Genomic DNA, 20,208 nt, shown 5'->3' with positions numbered 1-20,208 from the left:
CTTGAATTTTATTCTTGAGGACCCCAAACTAGTATATATAAAATTAAGGACATGAAGGGGCAAAACCCATATTAGGGAAGTGTGTACACAGATGCCTTTTAAAATAAAATAAGTAAAAGGAGATTCTTTTATATATATATATATATATATATATATATATATATATATATATATATATATATATATATATATATATATATATATATATATATATATATATATATATATATATATATATATATATGGCTAGGTTATAATGTGGAAGGACAATTATTGTGCGTATGTGTGGACACTGCTATTCTATGAGAATTACTAAGAGAATAAGTTGTTTATTTATGCGAATACGTTCAACCTCAAATAAATATCATCATTTTCATGCATTATCACTAATTCTTATTCATTTTTGTTGTCACACAACGTTCTTCACTCACTTTCATTCTAATAGATTATGATTCAATAAACATTATGACAACATGAGAATAATAATAAAAAAAAAATCTATAATAACTTTATAGATATGATTTAATTAGTGAGAATGTGTGTTAATGACAATATATAATTATGTAAGATTGAACGTATTTATATTATCAAACAACATATTATATATATATATATATATATATATTAATTAAGTGGGCTGATATTGTAATAAGAATATTAAATTATTTTTTATAACCAAATAATATAATACGCTTTGTAAAATTCGATAAGAAACTGATAAACAAAAAACCGTCTAAATAAGAATATCAATAATTAAAATTGAAGTCTATTCTTCTGGATCGTCAAGTTATAAAAGAGATTCGGAGGGGCTTAACAACGAACGTCGGCTAAAAGATTACTGCATGGACTATTATATATATATATATATATATATATATATATATATATATATATATATTCTATAATTGAAGTTATAAAAGAGATTGGAGGGGCAGAGCACCCATCAGCCCCCTCACTGTCTCCGCCCCTGATATATATATATATATATATATATATATATATATATATATATATATATTTTATAATTGAAGTTATAAAAGAGATTGGATGGGCAGAGCACCCGTCAGCCCCCTCACTGTCTCCGCCCCTGATATATATATATATATATATATATATATATATATATATATATATATATATATATATATATATATATATATATAGAGAGAGAGAGAGAGAGCTAGGTTCAAATGTGGATTGACATTTTTTGTGCGGACGTGTGGACAATGCTATTCTATGAGAATGACAAAGAAAATATGTTGTTTGATAATATGAATACGTTCAATCTTACATAACTATTGTCATTAACACACATTCTCACTAATTAAATCGTCTATAAGGTTATTACAGACTTTGTATTTTTATTTTCATTCTGTCAGAATGTTGTCAGGATGTTGGATGTTTATTGATTCGTATTCTGTCAGAATGAAAATGAGTGAAAAAACGATGTGTGAGAACAAAAATGAATAAGAATTAGTAAGAATGCATGAAAATGACGATATTTTTGTATGGTTGAACGTATTTGCATTACTAGACAACTTATTCTCTTAGTAATTCTTATAGAATAACATTGTCCACACGTCCGCACAGTAATTGTCCATCCACATTATAACCTAGCCCTATATATATATATATATATATATATATATATATATATATATATAAATGAGACCAATTTTAAATTTGAGAATATTTGAGAACAAATTTAAACTATTAAACACGAGCCACTTTCTTTTTTTCTTTCTACTCGTCGACACAATGCCCCATTTCTGCCTCTACCCTCTCTGATCTTCAACAATCAATCTACCTTGCCCCGATCTGCAATGATATTTCCGCCTTCGCTAGTTTCACGGACGACGCCTATCGCCACCATCGATTCTATAATCTCCGAGTTTGGATCAGGTTTTAACATGTTTCTCATAGGCGATGAAAGGAATTCACTTCAAGGTTGGCAACAATTTTTTATTTCAAGTATTTAACCATCGGTTTGCTGAATGAAAATTAGTGTAGTCAAGCTATGTCACTATACCTGTCATCAAAGTGCTAGAAACATTTAGCGAAGGTGGAAACGGAGAGCAAAGCGAGTGAAGATTCAGTTTTGCACAATGGTGAACTGGTGGAGTCGGAGATGTCGAAACCAGTGGTTGATACGTATTTGGATACTCGGAGGATTGTCACTCTATTCATATCTCATACCCTTCCCTCGATATCTATAAGGCCTTCTTTAACATCGACGAATGCACAAGAAGGTTTCAATTTTGTATTTTCGTTTTCTTATAATTTGGAGCCCTAATTTGCTTTTATACATCGTTATACCGAATCAATTTTAATTTTCAGTAGTGATCAAGGTAAATGAGATTCAAAATCAGGAATAATAGAATTCTCCCATCCCGACGCCCGTTTTGTTTTTTTCCTACCAGGAGATATTGGAAGAAGAATGCAGTTAACGAGAGATGGGTATTTGCGAATGCTTACGGGTCTGATCCTTTTTGTTGGTGTTTATGTGAGTTTTCTCTTATGTGTCTTCCGGTTCTTCAATCTTAAGCACTTTACAGTTTTATCTCTTATAATATATTCTTATTTTATCGACAACTTATGAGAATTCATGGTATTCTATTATAGTGTTCCTCTTTCTCTCTATATAAATGAAAAAGTTCCATATGGAAGCCTCCAACCATCACTTTACAATGATAACTTGTAATTCCTTTGTCTCTCTTTTGTTCCTTGTTGGCATTTCATATTCAGTACTCTCAAATTTATAATTACAATTATTAATCAATACTTTGTGCAAATTGTTATTTTTTATTGGAGAACACAATAAAACTTTATGATTTTGATTGAAAACGAATGTATATTTACTCAAATTGAGAGTTGAGATTGGTGTAGACTTTGATACACACAAGGTGTTGATGAAATGGTCTGAAAGAAACTAATATTAAATTTATTTGTAAAAGAGTAAACACACTTTTATTCTATAAGACAACTAAGTTGTTTGTTATTATTCCCCAACCACAATCATGTTGCGTAGATGACGTCCTCTGTATGTTTTATGATGTACAAGAGGCAATTGATATTTCCTTGACACACGGTGCAAGTTTACGGGGGAAAATCAACTTTTATGTGTTCTTATATGATGCAAACTATTATTTCAAAACTTACACTTTTCATGTAAAAATGCCAATTGTATCAACATTATAATTTTTTATTCCCATGTCCACATACTAATGTAGTTACTAATAAGATAAAAAAACGCGACAATTTTTTTTGGTCCTGCTCTAGGGATGGATTGGAGACTATTAGAGAGTTGATTATCACTGTAGGATTTCATGCACACAAGGTGTTCTTCATATTGTCTGAAAGAACCTAGTAAGTGTAAAAGTACCATTTTATGTGAAAATCCTTAGCTTTGAACCCTTATAAGGCCAAGCTTTAAGGCCCTTATGTTAGATTGAATTTCACATCTCATTAGCCTAATAAGTAACCAATAATTATGTTAAAAGTTATAAACTTAAGGCTTAACCATTAAGTCCTTAATAGAGCACCAAAAGTGATTTAAAAGCTATTATGATCAATTTTCCCAAATCGGTCCTCCAACTTCTAAAATTCGTGTAATTCAATAAGAACACCTAAAAATCATGAGACTTAGTTTTCTGGAAATCTTAATGTGTCTAGTTTCTTCAAAATTTGAATCACAATTTGAAATTCCAACTCATTGAGGGGTAAAATTGGCAATCTTCTCTGGCTGGTCCATGCTGTCATAAATTTCATGCATTGTCTTCAAAAAATCATAATAAGTTCATCAAAACTCCAAATGCCAAAATTCCAAAGCCTATAGTTAGATATAGATGTATAGTTTCCTGCATATAAAGGGACTGATGTAATTCTTGGTAGATTAGTACGGTTTATTCCAAGAGTGTTGAGTGGTCCAGAAAGTGATAGCTAAAAGTTATTAACTTGTAAATTTAATATAAAATAAAACAAAACTCATTAGAACGAGATCTTTATATTTATGAAAAGATACAAGGGGAAACTTTACCAATATAATTTTATCGAAATTTAATAATGGGTTGAAAGGTAAGAAAACATATCCCAAACAGAGCACTACAATCAAAGTGAAAATAAGGAAATATCTACATAAGATTTATAAGATTAATACAACAAAACACAAGCTAAATATTGTCATAAATTTTGTGTAGGTTCTCGGAGAGGAAATGATCCATCTTGCTCATGCTAGCTAATTTTCAAGTTCAAGGAGGTGAGTTACACTAACTCTCCTATTATATACGCATTACTTGTTTTATGTTATTGTTCATGGATACCCTAATCTGATAGAGTCAACAAGAAAATGCAGAATATAGTTTGTTTTCTATTGAGACAAGCAGAAAAATTCATTTATGCATTCTCGATTATGTAATTGTTCTTGTGTATTAAATCACATGTGATTATATGATCTAATCATATACGACTTATATGCACATGATTCATTTTTTGTTTTTTCGATTCAATAGTTGTTCTTTGTCCAAATTAATCGTATGTGATTAAATACATAAAATAACATAAGATTAAATATATGATAACAACTATTGAATTGAGAACATGGATTTGAATATTATTCACATAAATCATATGTGATTAGATATGTATAAACACATGTGATTTAATAGACGAGAATAATTATTGGATCGAGAACACGAAAATGAATATTCTCCAAATAAATCATATGCGATTAGATATATATATATATATAATAACATGTCATTATGTGGATCTAATCACATATAATTTATGTGGCTAAGATTCATTTTCACGTTCTCGATTTAATAATTGTTTTTTTCACTTTAATCATATGTGATTAAATACATTTAATCAGATGTGATTATATGTTTCTAATCACATATGATTTTATTTTGAAAAAACGAATATTGTATATATAAATCATATATGATTAGATACATAAAATCACATGTGATTATATATACGATAACAAATATTGAACCAAGAACACATAAACAAATCTTTATCCAAATTAATCATATATGATTAAATACATATAATCACATGTGATTATAAGAATCTAATCACATATGATTTATGTGGACATAGTCCATTTTTTCTTGGTGATTCAATATTTGTACTTATGTATTTTATCAAATGTGATTATATATATAATGGTATGTGATTAAGTACATGAGCACAAGTATTGAATCGAGAAGGCAAAAATGAATCTTGTTCACCTCAAATCATATGTGATTATATACATCTAACCACATGTGATTAAATACACAAAATCAATTATTCAATCAAAACCACAAAAGTAAATATTGTCTACATAAATCATATCTGAATAAATGCATATAATCACATGTGATTATATGTATCCAATCATATATGATTTATTTGGATGGGATTCATTGTCACATTCTCGATTCAGTAATTGTTCTTTGTCCACTGTAATCATATGTTATTAAATACATATAATCATATGTGATTATATGTATCTAATCACATATGATTTATATGGACAAAAAAATAATGATGCTTATATAAATCATATGTGATTAGATACATATAATCACATATGATTATATACAAGAGAACAACTATTGAATCGAGAACACAAAGATAAATATTGTCCATATATATCGTATGTGATTAAATGCATATAATTACAAGTAATTATATATATCTAATCACATAGAATTAATGTGGAAAAGATTCATTTTCGCGTTCTCGATTCAGTTGTTGTTCTTGTGTGTTTAATTACATGAGATTATATCTATCTAATCAGATATAATTTATATGGACAATATTCATTTTCGCATTCTTGTTCAATATTTGTTCTTATACATTTAGTCATATATGATTTTTGTACACAAGATTCATTTTTGCGTTTTTGATTCAATAGTTTTTCTTTTTCCACATTAATCATATGTGATTAATACATATAATCACATATGATTAAATACATAAGAAAAAACATTGAATAAAAAATGTGAAAATGAATATTATCAATATAAGTACTTGAGTACAACTACTGAATTGACAAAAAAAAAATAATGAATCTTGTCCACATAAATCATATGTGATTCGGTACATATAATCACATGTGATTATATGTATTTAATCACATATTATTTATGTGGACAATATTCATTATTGCGCTTTAATTCAATAGTTGGTCTCATGTATTTAATCATATACGATTTATGTGAAAAATATTTGTTTTCACGTTCTTGATTCAATAAATTAAATGTGATTAAATATATATAATCACATACAATGATCTACACGAGAACAACGATTAAATCAAGAACATTAAAACAAATTTATGTCCACATTAATCATATGTGATTAAATAATTATAATCATATGTGATTACATATATGAGAATAATTATTGAAACGAAAACTAAAAAATGAGTAATTTTCATATAAATCATGTGTGATTGGATACATATAATCACATGTGATTATATGTATCTAATCATATATGATTAAAGTTGACAAAAAATAATTATTGAATCGAGAATGCAATAATGATGCACGTGATTAAATATATCTAATCACATTTGATTAAATATATATAATCACGTGTGATTATATGTATCTAATCAGATGATTTATATGGACAAAAAAGAATATTGTCCATATAAATCAAATGTGATTAAATACAAATAATCACATGTGATTATATACAGATAATCACGGGTGGTGGTGTGTACTTTCAAATAATCACATGTGATCATAGACAACACGACACGACATCATGTTTTTTACACTTGACACTTGGCATGAATTGGAATTTCAATTTTGTCTCAATTTTGTTTCGTATCATGTCATCAATTGCCACCCCTAGTATGTAGAGATGTTTGGTGGTGATGGTGGGGAAGGGTGGTGGGGGTGACATGTGGGGTGGTGATTATAGTGGGTGGGTGGTGGTGGCGAGCGATGGTGATGGGTGGTGGAGACGGGTGAAGGTGATAGGTGGTGGGTGGGGGTGGTGGTTGGTGGTGAGGGTGGTGAGGGTGTATGGTGGTTTTGGTGGGTGATGAGTGGGGTGGTAGTGACGGGTGGTTGTGATGGGTGGTGGTGATGGGCGGAGGTCGGTGGTGATGGTTGGTGGTGGTGGGGGTGGTGGAGGTGGGTGGTGGTGATGAGTAGTGGAGGCGAGTGCTGGTGATGGGTGGTGGTGGTCGGTGGTGATGGGTGGTGGTGGGGGTGGTGGAGACGGGTGGTGGGTGGTGGGTGATGGTTAGTGGTAATGACATATGGTGGTCATAATGGTGGGTAGTAGGTGGGGTGTAATGATGGTGATGGTTTTTGTTGGTGGGAGTGATTGGGGCGAGTGGTAGTGATGGATGTTGGTGGTGGGTGGTGGTGGGTGGTGGATGGTGGTGATGGGTAGTGGTTGGTGGTAGTGGTGGGTGGTGGTCATAGTGATGGGTAGTGGCTAGGTGGTAGAGGTGGGTGGGTGGTAGTTGTTGTGGGTGGTGGGTAGGGGTGATGGTAATGGTGGCGGGTGGTGGTAGTGGTAGGTGGTGGTCATAGTGGTGGATGGTGGAGGTGGATAGTAGTGGTGGGTGGTGGTTGTGGTGGTGGTGAGTGGTGGTGATGGTGGTAGGTGAGGTTGGTGGTGCTAGGTGGTGGTGATGGATGGTGGGTTGGGGTGGTGGTGATGGGTGGTGGAGGTGGGTGGCGGTGACGGGTGGTGGTGGTGGTGGATGGTATTGTTTGGGTGGTGAGTGGTGTTGGTTACGTTTTTTTTACTTATTTCTTTGTTTGTATTAATATTATATGATGATTTTAATTTAAAAAAAATTGTGTGGTCAATTTTTGTTTTCAAATGTTCTCGATTGAACGCTCCACTATGTGTGTGTGTGTGTATGTGTATATATATATATATATATATATATATATATATATATATATATATATATATATATATAGGTAGGTTCATATGTTGATGGACATCTATTGGCCTTATGTTCGTTTTCTATTAAATTCTGGAAAAGATCGATCATTTAGTTACTATCACGTGTTAGATGAAGATTGTTCTTTGCTTAATGTCTATTCATCTAGTCTCCTGGTTTTGGTTTTGTATATAATCATTGTATCAGCCCTTCATTTTTTTATATCGTTTGTTTGCCTTTGGCTCGATTTTTGTTTTCATAAATCTTTTTTTTATTTGGGAAGATGTAGAAACTGGTTATGTGATTTTGCATTTGAAATTAAGCCTAATGCGTACATATTATGTCTTTGAAAATCTTGGAATTGTATTTCTTCGGAAATAATATACTAATATGGTTATTAGAAGATATGTTGTATTTTGATATACAACATAAGTTAAATTCTATAGCAATTTATGAATTTCTTTTTAATGTATTTTACACTTTCATCATCCACATACTGAACTTCATGAATGTGTGTAATAATTGCAATTTAACTATCATAAAGTAAGTTGTATTCTAAATTCACATATGTGACTATGTAGTGTAATGTTGATAAATGTATGTATCACTTCTACAATTTGTTCACAGATCAATTTTTTTTTACAATTGGTTAATATAGAAAAGTTTTTTTTTCATGTGATAACTCTTGGCAATCCATTTTTTGTGATAACTTTTGTAATGGATTTTCATTGTTTTGTTATAACCTTGGTAATCCATATTTGCATATTTCTTTTACTTTCTTACATGTTACAGTCCCTTTTGTTTGTTTGTTTAACATTCTAAATTTTCATTTTGCATTGATATATAATATTGGTGAGGGGTCATTCTGCCAGAATTGAATCCAGTTCTGTCGGAATGGAATCAGGAATTTCAATTCTATTGGAATGAAATTATGATATTTCATCACTAATTTGCGCATTTTCTACAATTCTTGGTTATGGATTTGGTGTAATTCACAGGTCTTCAGATTTGTACAAAAACGTTAGTTTTTTATTTTTCATTTGCTAATGTATATTACTGGGTTCTAGACTACAATTCGATTTGGTTTCACAAATTCTTGAAGAACGGACTGCAAAATTAAAAGTGATTCTTAGCAACAATATTCTTTTAGAACGTATTAGTGTCATTTGTTAGATTTTGATGTTTTTTTTTTTTAATTTTTAATCGTTCTTAGTTTTATTCTTTAACAATAAATGTAATTGTTAGCAATTGTTACCCATATTCTTTAATAATTGTTGCCCTTATACTAAAATTTATCTGATTATATAGTACATGATATCCCATAGTAATATCATATACCCTCAACTCTTGACCATTAATTTTATTCATCTATTGGTCCAGAATTATCCCTACGACCATACAATAGATGTCATCCACATTATAACCTAGCCTTATATATATATATATATATATATATATATATATATATATATATATATATATATATATATACACACACACACACACACACTAGTTGTTTACTCGCGCCAAGCGACGGGTGCGAATAGTTTTTTTTTCATAAATTGGTTTCTAGAGGCGATTAGTTTCCTTTAGGTGCGAGCTACTTCCTTGCGGCCTTTTGACAGACTGTTTTGTATCAGATAGTTTCTAGCTAGTTTTATATTTGTACAATAGGTGGGTAAATATGTAAAACTCATAGGTACACCATACAACGGTATTTTTTTCTAACTTTTAATACCTAGAAAAGTATTTTCAGGGCATCCGAGATAGTATAGGGGGTGAAATTGGTCTTCAGAAACCTCTCAAACTTTATATAAACAACAAACCGAAGAAATAATTAATAAAAACAATATTTATTTAATATATAAAAATCGATTTTTTATGGGTTTGAAAACCGGTTAAACCGAGTCTAAATAATGTTATTTGACCATTTATTTGGTTTTGTTATATATATATATATATATATATATATATATATATATATATATATATATATATATATGTATGTATAAAGAATTTTAAAATTTTCAATCGCTAATACTTGAAGGACCGGAGTAGTAAAATTGAAAATGTTGACACAAAATTCTATATTATGAAGATTGCAACAAACAAACACACGGTTAGGTTAACTTCTAAACAGTTAGCAAAACAAAACAAAAGTCATTATTTTTCTTTTTGATACCTATTTGTTGAACATAAAACCCAAAAACTATAACTTCTGAAGCCCAAATATTCTTGATTGCTAGGTAGGAAAAGAGTGACTTAAGAGAAGTATCTCATGAGAAAATACATGCTTTAATATGTTTCCTATTTAGAGTAAACCAACATCGACTTCGAGTACAACAACCTGCAAGAAAGAAAGTGGAAGTCTTTGGTAAGGAAGGTGATTGTCAAGCTCTAAAAAATTCAAAATTCTATTGTGTTTTGTTAGTGATTATTTCTCTAAAAGTCAACCAAGAATGCACATTTGTCACATATAAAGTTTTCTAACCTTTGTTTTTTGTTTTTATCTTTCTAACATGGTGGCCTAGTGGAAATGAAAGACTATTTTGGACTTATTAGTAGAACTTAAAGTCATAATAATAATTTATTAAGTAGAAGCCACTATTCGCTATGAAAATCAAGATTGCTTTGGTTCAATTGGTTCTCTTGTTTAACTTCAAAACCAAAGCAAAACCAAGGGGCAGAATGGACCAAATTAAAACATACCTTAAAATTTTGACAACAATAAGCTCTACCATCTCCACCATCTTCAATGAGTCTAAAAATAACCAGGGGTAAATATATATATATATATATATATATATATATATATATATATATATATATATATATATATATATATATATATATATATATATATATATAAGGGCAGCAACCAAGTAACACGAACCAGTAGGGATAAAATGGTCAAAATCACAGAAGGAATTCCAAACAACAACTATCACAATAAAATCCCCAAGACAACCAATTATGACTACACTAACTTTCTGAAAATATGAAAATCATAACAAAAAAAAAAGACCACTTGTTCCTTGATAGTTGTTAACTAATAATAGACATGCAGTTCCAAAAACAACATAGGTACCCTTCTTGATAATGGTAATTTGGTGAAATCATTGCATAGACCTAGACTCATGGTTGGCTACGGATAATAGAAAGTAGAAACTATATAAAACACTATCATATAAAATGCATTAGAAGTAGTAATTCACCTTTTTCCCTCTTTGGATGGAGTGTTATGGCTTCCTCCTACATTCAAACCAACACAACCATATTAATAAATTATCAAACCAAGTTTACATTCAAAAGAAACAATGACAAAGCAACATAATCATTTATTTATGCCGCCGGAAATAATAAACCAAAGCAATCTCTATATGAAATCAAAAAACAAAATTGCATGAGAAATCAAGATGAAATTAACATTGATGGGAAAATGTTTATGGGTTTAACCATGAATCATGGCCCTCAATCATCTCTGCAGCTGCAATAACCAAATAATTTCTAGAAACTATTGCTTACCTTGAGTGTGACAAAAAACAACTGTGAGAGATTAGAAACCATGGTCAAGACTTCTAAATTCCTTTTGACACCATATAATAGAACGCACAAACCAAAGAACCTAAGCAAATATAAAAATAGAAGAGAAAAAAAGAGGTTTTACCAGTTTTTTAGGCTTCCAATAGATGGTATACTTTAGGCTTAGAAGGGGGATCTTCTTTTATTTTTTCCAGTAAGCTCCTTGCACTTTCGTAAAGTTTATTTGGTAAAGTTGCTTTGTCCTTAAATAGCCCATTTAATTGTATTAACCTTAAAAATCATAAAATCAAAACTAAATAGCCCATTTAATTGTAAAAGCTTACTTTAGTAAAGTTGCTTTGTCCTTAAATAGCCCATTTAATTGTATTAACCTTAAAAATCATAAAATCAAAACTAAATAGTAATTTTGATTAGGCGTGTTGAAAATACCTAATACCTGATTACTCGACCCGACCCGTTTAAAATTCAGGTAGATCGGGTCGGGTAAATCGGGTTTCGGGTTTGAAAATTCGGGTAATTGGGTAACCCGATATTTAAATAGGTCGGATATTGGGTAGGTTTATAAAAATTCAGGTATACCTAAATACCCGATTTAGAAAAAAAAAAGACTAATTAATACATTAGTTATAATAACTATTAAAGTTGTATCATTATTTTACATAATTATTGTTCTTTATAGTTTAAACCAAATGTTATATGACTTCGTTATTTGAACGGTATATAATAAATACAAAAGAAATTGTTGAAAATGAAATGAAGTTTTGAACAGAAGGTTACAACAAATATAATGAAAATGAAAATGAATAAGATGTTAGATTCCCCTTTATTTTCTTTGTGCACTACGGATTTGTTTTTTTTTTTTTTTTTCAACTATGCACATGTTTCTTTTTTGTCATTTCTTCTTTGTGAATTGATATATAGCAATATAATTGGTCCATGCAATTTAGATAACATGCTAAAAAAAAATTATAACTTTCTATACTCACTTTTTGCATTAAATAATGTAACATGTTTGGTTAATTCAAATTTGATCAAACATTGATCATGTACTCCATAAACTGTTTTTTATCAAAATTTGAAATGGAATGCAAAAATCACATAACATATTATAATGACTTGTATTGTTATTGTATATGTACTTGTTAATTGTATGGAATATTTTGTTACCCAATTTTTTATTAAAGCAAGCGAAATGCAAAAAAAGAATTTAAAAAAATCAGTATGTGACATTTAAGTAATTTTCGGGTATACCCGAAAATACCTCACCCGACCTAAAACCTGAATACCCGAAACCCGAGAATCCAAATTACAATATAGGTCGGGTATCGAGTTTTATTATTTTAATGAAATACCCAAACTACCCGACATGTTCTACCCGAAACCCGAAAACTTTACCCAATCAACACCCCTAATTTTGATACCCATATGAAAGTTATCACTCAAACCACATAATATGAGAACAAAACACAAATCACATACCCTATAGAAGAAAACAAGCTCAGAAACATATGTTTTTTTTTCCATTTCAATGGAATAACCCATTCCATTCCACTGAACACTCAAAATAAATAATCCAGTGGATTTTTTTATGAAATGAAGATGGAGAAGGAACTGATATGCAATGAACTTGTAGATTTCACATTTTTTAGAGGAAAAGATTGAAGCAAGCTATGTACGACTCAACATAACTTGAAAAAAAAAACAAAAAACTTCACCATCAATCACAAATTTCAAGAACCCACAAAATCTGAAAATCTAATAAAATTAGAATTAATTCACAAAATAAATAAATACATAACATATAGATTAGAATATGAAATGAAACACATCTTTAGTCGGTAAATAGCTTTTGAATCAACTTTTGCCTTGTTTGATTCTTGTTTGGTCCTAATACAAACCAACAATAGATAACTTGTGATGAAATAAAAACGTACCAAAAAAGGGAATTTGGAAGGATAACGTACCTTGCTTTAATCTATGAGGGAGGTGATATAAACCCTGAGGATCGACAACGTTATGTGAGAGTGAAAGAGAGATGGAACCAACATCAACCCTTCATTAGAATCAAAAACCACAAGTTAATCAAAATCAAGAATTGAGGGAAAAAGAAAATCGATATAAAAACTAAATCAGAGGGAACGTGTACAAACGATACTCAGATAGATAACCCTTGGTGCATACTTACCTGAAAGATGAACCTATAAGTCAAAAAGAAAAATTAACAACAAAATCCAAAATCTTTTAATCGAAAAAAATATACAAAAAATATGGTTTTACCCTCTGGTGGCTGATGGCGACGAAGGTGTTGGTATGTTACAACTACAAAATCGAGGGTATAAAGCGAAAAGAAGAAAAATGGAACAACAATATCCAAACCTATAAATCTAAAATAAAGGTGTTGAAGATGGTCTCGAGGGTACCTGTGGTGGCTAATGGAGATTACGAAGGTGGTGGTAGGCGGCGACGACTGGCATGATGGATTTTCTGCGATGGTGGCGGTAAGTGGTTTGATGGCGGTGCGTTTTCGGGTATGTATGTGTTTGTGTGAGATTAAAACCCATAAAGAGAGAGAAAAAGATACCTTACACGTGATTTGCCCCAGGGATTTAACATTAGGGACCAGTCTAAGAGAGAGAGTTCGTATTTCTAAACTTGAATTCAAATGAGAGAATTGGTGGAGGCGTTGAGGATTTATTAGGAGACGGAATTTTAAGATAGGAATTGAGATTTTAGCATTTCATACGGGAGGGAGATATAAATAAGTAGTCAACATATCGGATTAAATTTGGAATATTTGGTCAACATTGACCAATTCATTTCCTTATTTTTCTTTAAATGTGGTTATATCTAACATTTTTTATAGGATTAGTCAAACGTATGCGATATCTAAGAATATTTGTGCATGGAATAATTGTATTTGATGTTTTAAGTTTTGTACTACTTAAATTTAAGACTTTCTTGTCTTAAAAGAGGGATATATACAATAAAGTCCCAATATTTTCATCGATTTGACAAGAAAGTCCTATACTTTATTTTTTTGACAGTAAAGTCCTAATTACCGGCTAACCGGAAAAAAGGGTAAAAATGTCAAAAACTGCCGGTAATTTGGACTTTACTGTCAAAAAAATAAAGTTTAGGACTTTCTTGTCAAATCGATGAAAATATTGGGACTTTATTGTATATATCCCTCTTTTAAGACAAGAAAGTCTTAAATTTAAGTAGTACAAAACTTAAAACATCAAATACAATTATTCCATGCACAAATATTACCGGCTAACCGGAAAAAAGGGTAAAAATGTCAAAAACTGCCGGTAATTTGGACTTTACTGTCAAAAAAATAAAGTTTAGGACTTTCTTGTCTAATCGCCAATTAGGACTTTACTGTCAAAAAAATAAAGTTTAGGACATTCTTTTCAAATCATTGAAAATATTGGGACTTTAGTGTATATATCACTTGTTTGGTTAGAAATTTAATGGTATGATACTCTTTAAGCATAAGAGTTATTGAAACTTTCTCTAGTCAGCTAGATCCTATTGAAATCCTTAACATTTGCTTCTTGTTAAATCGTTTTTTTAATCTCAACAAACCGACATTGAAAAAATGGAGATAATAAAAAAAGAAAGAAAGAACCAGGGTTGTGTTGGCTTTTTGCAATCCCAAAAATGGAGAAAAAAAAACGAAATTGCCCTTCTTTCCCTTCTCCACATTCACACCTTTTTGACTAAGCATGTATTTTTTGTGTTTGTATAATTTGTCCCCACTTTTTAGTTCAAGATTTGGTGGCAAAGCAAGAAGAAAGTTTTACAAGTCTTTTCATCCTTTCTCGCTCTGTCTTTTGCATATGTTTCTCCTGATCGTGATTGTGTCAGGGTAAAGATGATGATGGTAAGAAAAACAGCGGTGCTGCAACAAAAGTTACAATTAAAAGTTCTTGGGTTACAAAAATACACTAAAGTCCCAATATTTTCAACGATTTGACAAGAATGTCCTAAACTTTATTTTTTTGACAGGAAAGTCCTAAACATTATTTTTTTGACAAAAAAATCCTAACTACCAGGTAACCAGAAAAAAGGGTAAAAGTGTCAAAAATTGTCGGTAATTTGGACTTTATTGTCAAAAAAATAAAGTTTAAGACTTTCTTGTCAAACCGATGAAAATATTAGGACTTTACTATATATATCCCCTTAAAATATGTATTAAAGAAGTTAAGAGTTAGGAATAGTACCTAACTCCGCCATTGTTATTCTAACTCTAGTAACCACCTCTGGATCCTTCCCCACCACCTCTATAATCCAATATCTTCCTTCATCTGATTTCGTCTTGCTTCGTTCCTTTCTCACTCTTCTCTCAACCGATTATCAACCACACCACTGCCAACTTTCAATCTGGACTCGACGTCCCACCGGTGGAGATGAAACTGACGATCGCCCCACCCCCACTGGTATAACCACTTCCACAAAATCATTGATTGCATTCCCCAGACGACCACCTCCACAACTATTTCACCCATCATCGGTTCCCGTCGACACACACTTTCAATGTGGTCGACGTATTTTCAACACAACTGATTCAAAGGATTCTGTATATATATTAGCAAACAAAACCTCTGCTTCGCCCATGAATGGACACGGGGGGAAAGGGGTAAAGCTGGCGGCAACGGTGGTTCAACCGGCGGGACTGAGACCTAACTTTTTTCTTTTTTTGATTTTGGAATGTGACTACTACCCAGGTTAGAACTGTCAAAAGCACCCACCTTCTACTCCCTCTTTCTTTCTTTTAGTGATGTTTTCAATGTTTGTATTTAGGGGGAAATTGTGTAATTTGGGTACGAATATCAGGATGAATGATGAAACTATGTGATTGGAACTTAGGGACTGATTATGATGAGGCATCAAACAAATGTTGTAGCCTCTGGTTTTACAACTATGTGCTTAATTTTTAGTGGTGCTCTAATTTGTTTGTTTTTAATTTGGGATACTTTGATTTTCAAGTTATTTTGGATAACAAATACACCGATTTACTTCAAGAACAACCAAACATGGATTTTAGTTCCAAATAAACCATTGTTATTAAAACACCATCAGACTAAGAGAATAATCAACTTTGGATCAAACACATTTGTTTCCTTATGTTGCATACAGATTTCTATGTATGTCCAACATGGTTTACATGGCAGGTATTCAATCATATATATTTTTAGCTAGTTTTACTCTTTTACCCTTCTATGTAATTTTGTATCGATAATTTCTAATTATGGTTTGTTAAATGAAGTGGAAGAGGGTCGAGAGCTCTGTTGAAGTGGTTGAAAAATGTAAGTGTTGTTTATCATGCAAGCTATTATTCATGTAGACGGTTCACAAGTAATGTACCAAATTACCCTTCTTCTTTTTTCATCTTAACATCACCTTAATATTCATTTTTTCTTTTTAGGATTCCACATTGTCTATTCTAAGCATTGTAAAGTCACCTTTTCCTTCACCGGATGCTGAAAATGTAATTTCTTGTGGTTTTTATGCTACTTCTATGGTAAGTCATTGTCTTTAACTTTTTATACACTGATAAAATCATGGTATATAAACATTGAGATTTTTGCATCTATTGTAAATCTGTATATTAACTTTTACAGCTTCATCATGCCGAAACTCCCAGTTCACACACAATATCACCTGTTATTTACATGTGGAGACCTAATCAGAAGTCAACTAATGGATCTGAAGACCATGTGAAAGTCAACAATGGTCAAACTTTTAGGCAGTTATGGTGAATTAATCCAAGTTTTCAATGTTTGGACAAACTTCTCCACTTATGTTGTAGAATTCTATCAGACAAAATCTGAGTTGGAGATGCTAAAGGTAGTTGATAGTTTCTTCATTTCCCAAACTATTTGCTTTCCATTAAAAGCATTTACAAGTAGAATCATTTTTTTCACTAAATCCATATATATATCGACACTTTAAACATAATTCATGATAATGAGTGGGTTGTTTTCATAAATTGGAGAAATAAGATTTGTGAAAGACACCACATGGGATCCTATCTCTAAATGAATTGAAGCTTCACCGACTGCGTTGAACATGAATATCAATAACTAAGTGGCTCATTTGTAGTTTATAACAATTGTACACCATGTGCTTGATGTTACGCTTGACATTTATAATTTTAACAATGACTTGAGATTTCTATCAATTGGTAAAGATCAAATGGGTAGTGATTGAATATTTTCCTTAATGAATAGATACCAGGTCTTGCTTAAAGTTGTGACAGACAAGATTAGTGACTATCTCAAATAATTAGTATTATATTTCATCTTAATTTGTTCAAAATAGTTCTATTTTATGTGATTATATCTTACCAGGTTAGTGTCTTTTCTTAAATGAGCTAATGAAGGGAAAAGTTTACATTTGTTTGTATTGAATCATACATACTTTTGTTTTATTATATATCTCTTTTTAATGACAAAATTTAGATGCATATGTTGATGAAGAAGATGTTGCAAAGTTATGTTAGTTGCTAGGTTTGATGTCTTGCTTACTTTTCCTGGTCTGGCACCTACCAGCCCCATTCCTTATACCAGACTAGAGATTCGACCTTCCGTATTTTTTTTATCAAGGCTATACAATCCAATGGTGATCCACAACAGCCCAACTCACCAATACAACACGTTTACAATTAACTCTATTTGTATCTTTTGTATATTAAAATGCATAGTCAACAGAGTCTGGATAAGCTCCTAATTGATCTCCTGTAGAATAGCTCTTCTCAACCTCTGTAATCAGCCCTTATATATACTTGTAACTTATTAAATGAATGTAGAACTTCAATCAGATTACTATACCCTTTATATGGTATCAGAGCATTGACAGCTCCTTCGAGTATTTCCCTCAATTCTTGATCCTTCCCACACTACTCAGCAATCGCACACAGCCATGACAATTGTCGAAGTCACCACTCACACTCACTTCCCGATAAAACTCAATTCAAGCAATTTCCCAGTTTGGCATAAACAAGTCATCGCAACCCTAACCGGATTACGGCTTGATAGTGTTAGATTGTAAACTAACAAATGAAATACATATAACGGCTAGGGTTTCATATTATTATCAAAGAGAAGAACAAATACAATGAAAAGGAAAGACATAATATATAGACAAGCTAATTAGGGTTTCCTAGCGAAAAGGCCCAATCATAAAACCCAATACAAAATAAAGCCCAAAATATTATTAGGCTAACATCCCCCTTCAAACTCATAATGCAACATCAATAAGCATTGAGAGTTTGTCAGACAGAAAATGGAATCGAGGAGCAGTCAATGGCTTCGTAAGAATATAAGCAATCTGCAAAGAAGAAGGAACATAAGGAAGGGAGATAGTGCCCTTCTGGAGATGATGACATGTGAAATGACAGTCAATCTCCATGTGCTCTGTGCGCTCATGAAACATTAAATTCTTGGCAATCATTATCTCACTCTCGTTATCACAATACAAAGGGGTAGGCTGAGAGATGTGAACGCCCATATCTGCAAGAAGCCATCTCAACCAAACAATCTCACAACTGGGGATAGCCATGGCTCGATACTCAGATTCTGTAGAAGATCGAGAAACAACATCTTGTTTCTTGCTTTTCCATGATATCAATGAATCTCCAAGAAAAACACAATACCCAGTAGTGGACTTACGATCATAAATATCACTATCCCAATTTGCATCACTATAGGCACGCAACTCAAGAGAGGATGAAGAAGGAAACATAAGAGTGCGGAACTGAGTACCACGTAAATATCTCAAAATACGAAGAACAACTCCCCAATGAACAGTAGTAGGAGTAGTGACAAACTGGCTAACCACATGAACTGCATGAGCAATATCCGGTCTAGTGACAGTCAGATAATCCAAACTCCCAACAATGGTACGATAAAGACTTGGATCTGATAATGGGACACCATCAGTTGGAGAGTACTTTGCATTACTCTCTATAGGCGTATCAACTGTTCGATTATCCGTGAGTCGTGCACGTTCAAACAAATCTGAAATATACTTTGTTTGAGATAAAAGATAACCCTTTGGAGATTGAGCAACTTCAATCCCCAAGAAATAACGAAGTAATCCCAAGTCTTTCATAGCAAAACGGTGAGCCAAATCACACTTTAAAGACTCTATACCATCATGATCATCACCAGTAATAATCATGTCATCGACATACAAGGAAAGAATAATCCGACCTGCATTCGTACATCGGATAAATAGAGCCGAATCATGGTTACTTGGTTGAAAACCAAGAGAAGTAATCACCGTAGAAAATTTCTCAAACAAAGCACGAGGGGCTTGTTTGAGGCCATATAGAGCCTTCGGAAGTCGACAATCTTCACCTGGTCGGTGAGCAATACTAGGGGGAGGAGACATGTATACTTCTTCATGAAGATCACCATTCAAGAAAGCATTCTTGACATCCATTTGATAAATCTTCCATTCACGAATGGAAGAAACTGCAATCAAGGTGCGAACAGTCGTCATTTTTGCAACAGGAGCAAACGTCTCCTCATAATCCATACCATACTTTTGCGCGTACCCTTTCGCAACAAGTCTGGCTTTATAACGCTCAACGGATCCATCAGACTTTGTTTTGATTTTATAAACCCAACGGCAACCAATCGTGTGTTTTCCAGGTGGAAGCGGAACCAGATCCCATGTATGAGTCTGATAAAGAGCTGCAAGTTCCTTAGCCATAGCGGTCTGCCAAAGGGGATCAGAAATGGCCT

General features: G+C 32.1%; 2 long non-coding RNA genes across 3 annotated transcripts; both read right to left on the bottom strand.

Moving 5' to 3' along the window:
* Window positions 1–9,967: 9,967 nt before the first annotated feature.
* Window positions 9,968–11,679, bottom strand: LOC145069288 (uncharacterized). 2 transcript variants are annotated; one of them, XR_013689418.1, is made up of 4 exons: window positions 11,577–11,679; window positions 11,125–11,161; window positions 10,619–10,670; window positions 9,968–10,256 (listed from the first exon to the last, which is right to left on the bottom strand). It is a non-coding gene; the product is annotated as an uncharacterized LOC145069288 (long non-coding RNA). The 2 variants fall into 2 exon arrangements; XR_013689417.1 differs by lacking the exon at window positions 11,577–11,679 and adding an exon at window positions 11,435–11,567.
* Window positions 11,680–13,182: 1,503 nt separating this feature from the next.
* Window positions 13,183–14,164, bottom strand: LOC145069632 (uncharacterized). The gene is made up of 3 exons (XR_013689584.1): window positions 14,034–14,164; window positions 13,417–13,936; window positions 13,183–13,339 (listed from the first exon to the last, which is right to left on the bottom strand). It is a non-coding gene; the product is annotated as an uncharacterized LOC145069632 (long non-coding RNA).
* Window positions 14,165–20,208: the final 6,044 nt, after the last annotated feature.

This window comes from Lactuca serriola, chromosome 8, assembly GCF_051521515.1.
Source record: "Lactuca serriola cultivar US96UC23 chromosome 8, Lser_US96UC23_V15, whole genome shotgun sequence".
Classification (NCBI taxonomy): domain Eukaryota; kingdom Viridiplantae; phylum Streptophyta; class Magnoliopsida; order Asterales; family Asteraceae; genus Lactuca; species Lactuca serriola.
Note: the sequence above shows the minus strand (reverse complement) of the source record. Positions and strands in the feature narration are given on the sequence as shown.